Here is a 5,752-nt window from a genome sequence, read left to right as displayed (position 1 = left end):
GGGGCATAGGTTTGAAGGTTTCATTTGATGATAAGGGCTCTGAGATAATTGAGAAGCAATCTAAAAAGGTTCTGTTGAAGTCTGAACGCAAGGGAGAGATGTATCCTTTAAATCTCAACCGAATTCGAGGAAAACCAACTATATGTCTCCTATCAAAGGCGAATACTGATGAAAGCTAGTTATGGCATCAACGCCTATCGCACCTGAACTTCAAAGACATTAATAAGTTGGTGCTTGGTGATCATGTTCGAGGTCTTCCTCTTCTCAAGTTTGATAAGGAACATCTGTGTGTAGCGTGTGAGATGGGAAAATAGAGCAGAAAGAACCATCCTACACGAATCAATACAAAGATTGTTGAAGCTATCGAACTTCAACACATTGACTTATGTGGACCTTCGGCTACGAAAGCTTCGGTGGTAGTAAGTTTATTCTTGTCATTGTAGATGATTTTTCACGCTTCACCTGGGTTTTGTTTCTCAAACAGAAATCAGATGCCACTCCCAAGTTTAAGGTGTTTATCAAGCAAGTTGAAATACAACTAAGAAAGACGGTGAGGAATATCAGAAGCGACAATGGGCTGGAATTCAAAAATAAAGAATTTGAGGATTTTCTGGCTGACAAGGGGACAACTCACAACTTTTCAGCCCCTTATACACCATAATAGAATGGGATTGTTGAAAGACGAAACTGTTCTTTATGTGTGGTAGCGAGAACCATGCTAAGCTTCGCTTCCCTTCTGTTATACTTCTGGGCTGATGCCATTGCAACTGCGTGCTACACTCAGAATCGATCCTTGCTCAACAAAAGATTCTCAATTACTCCATATGAGATCTTAATCAATTGAAAGCCCAATGTCAAATTTTTTCCACATATTCGGTTCAAGGTGCTTTATTTTCAATTCTAAAGAGAACCGAAATAAGTTTGATGTCAAAGTTGATGAGGGAATCTTTCTAGGATACTCACTAACATCAAAAGTATACAGAGTGTTGAAAAAACATTCCAAACGTATTGAAGAAACATATTATGTAACCTTTGATGATAATTACATGAAGAAAGTTCAAAGGAGTGAAATGACTTGGGGGAAATTTTTCCTGAATCAGGACAAATATCGGTTCCCATATCTAACTTGTTTGAAGAGTACATTCGGTTATTTGATGAACCAGATAAAGCTATACACTTAGAAGCGAAAGCGGCAGACAACAAAATCGACAATCTCAAAAGGATTATAGATGAAGCTGCCAAAGAAATAGAAACTGAACCTCCTAAACTGAAAGGTAGTCAACCTTCCACTGGTTCTCCAAACAGTGGCTAATTGTTAAAGGGGAAGAGTTCATCAACACCAAAGACAACCAAAATATCTCTCGAGGGGGAGAATCCAATTCCGTTCCCAACTCATAAAGATCCAGGTGAGGGTGAACAGACAGTTCCAAACCCACTCAATAGTAGTCCAATCGAGGGGGAGAATCCGACTCCCACTGAGGATGAAAACTTTGATTCTCACAAAGGCTACACTTTGCCAGTCGAGGGGAAGAAAGAGAATGCATTTGACGAAGGTGATCAATCAGAACTTGAAGAGGAAGTAAACGCAATGTTGGATCCAGTCTATGACCCAAATTAGCCTCCTTTAGTGAAATGGACCAAGGATCATCCCAAAGCTCAAATTGTTGGAGAATCATCTGAGAAAGTTCTTACTTGTTCTCAGTTGAAAGCGAAACAAACTGCATTATTTTCTAAAGTTGAATTCTATATGTTTAATTCGTTTATCTCCAAGTTCGAGCCGAAAATGGTTAATGTTGCACTTGATCATTCTGATTGGGTTCAATCAATGCAAGATGAGCTCCATGAGTTCGAAAGCAATTGAGTTTGGAGGTTGATTCCCACACCAAAGGATGCTTCAGTGGTTGGCTTGAAATGGGTTGTCAGGAATAAATTGGACAAAGAGGGGAATGTTATTAGAAACAAGGCTCGGTTGGTAGTAACAGGATATTGCCAAGAGGAAGGAATAGATTATGAGGAAACCTTTGCTCCTGTAGCAAGGTTGGAATCTGTTAGAATCTTTTTGGCATATGTTGCTCATAAAAACTTCGAAGTCTTCCAAATGGATGTGAAATGCACTTTCCTGAATAGAGAACTAGAAGAAACGGTGTATGTTGAGAAACCTCCTGGGTTCGTGAATGAGAGATTTCCTGATCATTGCTATGTGCTGGATAAAGTTGTATATGGTTTAAAGAAAGCACCAAGGGCCTGGTATGACATTTTAACTCGCTTTCTGAAAATGTCAACATTTAAACAAGGTTCGGTTGACCCAACCTTCTTCAGAAAGAAAGAAGGCGAACATCTAATGATAGTTCAGATTTATGTCGATGACATCATCTTCGGCTCCACGAATCCTAACTTAATGGTTGAATTCAGGAAGTTGATGGAGACTAAATTTGAAATGAGCATAATGGGTCCAATTAACTTTTTCCTTGGTTTGAATAGTAGACAGGGACTAGAAGGTATCTTTATCAACCAGGAGGATTATACAAAGAACTTGCTAGCAAAATTTGGTATGATGGGAGATTCGAAATTGAAGGTTCCTATGGCATTTCAAACTAAGTTAACACCTTCTTCGAAAAAACCTGTTGTTGACATAACACTATATCGACAAATGATAGGGTCCCTTATGTAACTAACAACTAGTAGACCGGACATAATGTTTTCAGTTTGTTATGGTGCTAGGTTTCAAGCTAATCCAAGAGAACCTCACATGGTAGCTGTGAAAAATATTTTCCATTACCTAAAGCGAACCTCTTCTCTCGGTCTCTGGTACCCTGCTAGATCTGGATTCTTCATTCAAGCTTTTTCTGATGCTAATCTTGGAGGATGTGGTCTAGACCGAAAGAGCACTACAGGTGGATGTCAGTTCCTTGTCGGTAAACTTGTTAGCTGGCAGTCCAAGAAGCAAACATGTGCATCACTTTCAATAGCCGAAGTTGAGTATATAGCTACGACATCTTGTACTTCACAAGTAATATGGATTCAAAGTCAGCTAAGAGATTACGGGCTGAGTATGAAGAAGAATCCTCTCTATTGTGTCTCCTAAAGTACAATTAGAATATGTCACAATCCAGTGCAACACTCAAAGAAAAAGCATATTGCACTGAGATATCGTTTTATCAAACACCATGTCACACCCCGAAACCGATGGCGGAAACGTTCCAGGGAGGAGGATGTCATGAATATCGCAACCAATGTACATAGTAAGCATAGTAAACACAAAACATTACATTACGTAGAAATATTTACATTGTTTGAAAACAAAGAGTTACAAAGGTTATACATAGATATCATATGAACAAAAGTTCAGACGAGTCTTCTATACGCTCCGTCTTCTCCAAAAGATCGCGATGTACCTGTCTAATATGACCTGAGAATAAAAGCGGTTTGAAAATCAGCATAAAGCTGGTGAGTTCATAAGAGGTTTGTTTTCTGAAAATGTACAAGTTTCCTTTGGTTTTTCGAAAATGTTTGTTATTCAAGAAAATCCCATATTTTCTTATAAGTAAAGTTTAGTTATTCGGTTATCCTATAGTTTAATTTGAAGCATTTCATTATCCTAGGAAAAACCCTTATTTTCCTTAAAAGTAAAGTTCAGTTATTGAATCCAAAAGTAATGTACAATTATTTAACATACTTGTTGCATTAGCTAGGTATTCTGATATCCTAGTTATTTTACACCCGAATGTATCTAGAGGCGTGCTTTCGTATTCGTATTCCTATTCCTATCTGTATTCGTAATCGTATTCGTATTCCTATTCCTATTTCTATTTGAATTCGTATTCGTATTCATATTTGTATTCGTATTCGCATTATACCTAGTTGAACATTCGTATTCGCTCTGTTCCTAGTTGTACTTTCGTATTCGCTCTGTTCCTAGTTTTACTTTTGTATTCCCTCTGTTCCTCATTGTACTTTCGTATTCGGTCTGTTCCTAGTTGTACTTTTGTATTTTCTCTGTTCCTAGTTGTACTTTCGTATTCGTATTCGTATTAATCCAAATTGATGATTAGTATGAATTACTCGTAAATTATGAAATATAACATAGATTATAACACTTTATAAAGGAATCTACATTTAGTTTTAGTAATAACAACATAAAATTTATGAAACATTTGAACTGAAATTAATAAGTTTAACTACAATATTTTCTTTTACTTTTGCTTGTATTCCCCCTGAAAACATTTGAAAAACATTGAAATAGGGGTAGGGGTATGAACTCACCGGTAGACAAGCGTGTCGGTTTGGGTGCTAAACATCATTTCGGGGGTTGATAACGCGAGAGGTTCCTATGTAATGTGAAATGATATACAAATGTATCTAATTAGACTTTAAATCACTAATTAGATATGATTATACACTCCAAGACGCGAAAACACTTCAAATCAAGTGTTTGGAGTGACCCGGGTGACATCTACGAACGTATATGGCTTGGATATGGAGTTTACCCTTCAAGAGTAAACTCATAAGAGGGTTTACGGCCCTAATGACCCACTCCACATGAGTTTACGGCCGTAAACTCATGGTGGGGTGTTCTATGGCGCTACATGTTCTTATATCACTTGGGAAAATTGGCTAGGATCAAATCTAAGGTATAAGAATGGATTAAACCAACATATGGACCATATAATGGAGTTTATGGCAGTAAACTAAGAGTTTACGCCCATAAATTCCCTCACACACCTCTCTTTGATGTTTTGGTGGTCCTAGGTCAGTACAAGTGTTTCTAGTTAATTCTACTAGCCATGGAATGAGTTTAAGGCACCATTTGACTAAGTTTTAGGAGTTTACGGCCTAAGAACCCATTCTTGGGGGGTTTATAGCCGTAAGCTCCTATAGGGGTGGTTTTCATTAAGTTTAAGGACTCTAACTCGTTTGTGGTTGCTTCTAGACTTTAATCCAAGGCCCAGGAGGTGTGTAAGTGGCAATTTTACACCTTAGAAGGAGTTTACTACCCATGAATGGGTGTTTACAGCCCAAGCATGTTCTTGGGCAGTAAACTCATGTTTACTCCTCTAAAAATGAGTTTAAGGTGTTCTAAGTCCATTCCAATAAGTCCTTAAGCCATATCTAAGCTCCAAAGGTGGTTTGGAAGGGTTTTTGGGCTCCAAAACCCATTTTATGTGAGTTCACTGCCTAGGATTGTTCTAGGGCCGTAAACTCATGATAATGGTCCTATTTCATAGTTTGACCACGAATTTGAAGGCCTAAGATATTATACTAGGAGCTAGGATAGTTACCTTGATGATTTGGAGCTTGAAATGAGTGATTTTGGATCAAGAACATGGAATTGAGGAGAGGGGTTAGAGAGAGAATGAAAAGGCTTCAAATGAGACTTAATCAACTTTATATATGGTTAAAGTTTGGGACACGGTGGAATTCTACCTGATACCGATGTTAAGCGAGGCTTTTGGTCGCACCCGATTAAGTTGTCGTAACCCGATATGGTCTAAACTAAAATTTATCTAATTATCATCTCGGGGTGTTTTCTTGAGTTTCTAATGGGTTTCGATACTAATTAAGTCATAATAGAAGTCGAGAAATAAATGACTAAATTTTAAAAAAAATGTAAACGGAAATGATTCGAAAAAGGCGAATTTTATGGACGGAAACGGGTTACGGCGATGGAACGAACTTCGGGTTGTCACACACCATGTAGAAGATGGGAACGTGGAAGTGCATTTCGTTCGGTCCTCTGACCAATTGGCAGATA

At 38.0% G+C, this 5,752-nt stretch overlaps 1 pseudogene; it reads left to right on the top strand.

Moving 5' to 3' along the window:
• Nucleotides 1–243: 243 nt before the first annotated feature.
• Nucleotides 244–2,671, top strand: LOC145016660 (uncharacterized; annotated as a pseudogene).
• The last annotated feature ends 3,081 nt before the right edge of the window (nt 2,672–5,752 follow it).

This window comes from Lactuca saligna, chromosome 9, assembly GCF_052625555.1.
Source record: "Lactuca saligna cultivar CGN05327 chromosome 9, ASM5262555v1, whole genome shotgun sequence".
NCBI classification, from domain to species: domain Eukaryota; kingdom Viridiplantae; phylum Streptophyta; class Magnoliopsida; order Asterales; family Asteraceae; genus Lactuca; species Lactuca saligna.
Note: the sequence above shows the minus strand (reverse complement) of the source record. Positions and strands in the feature narration are given on the sequence as shown.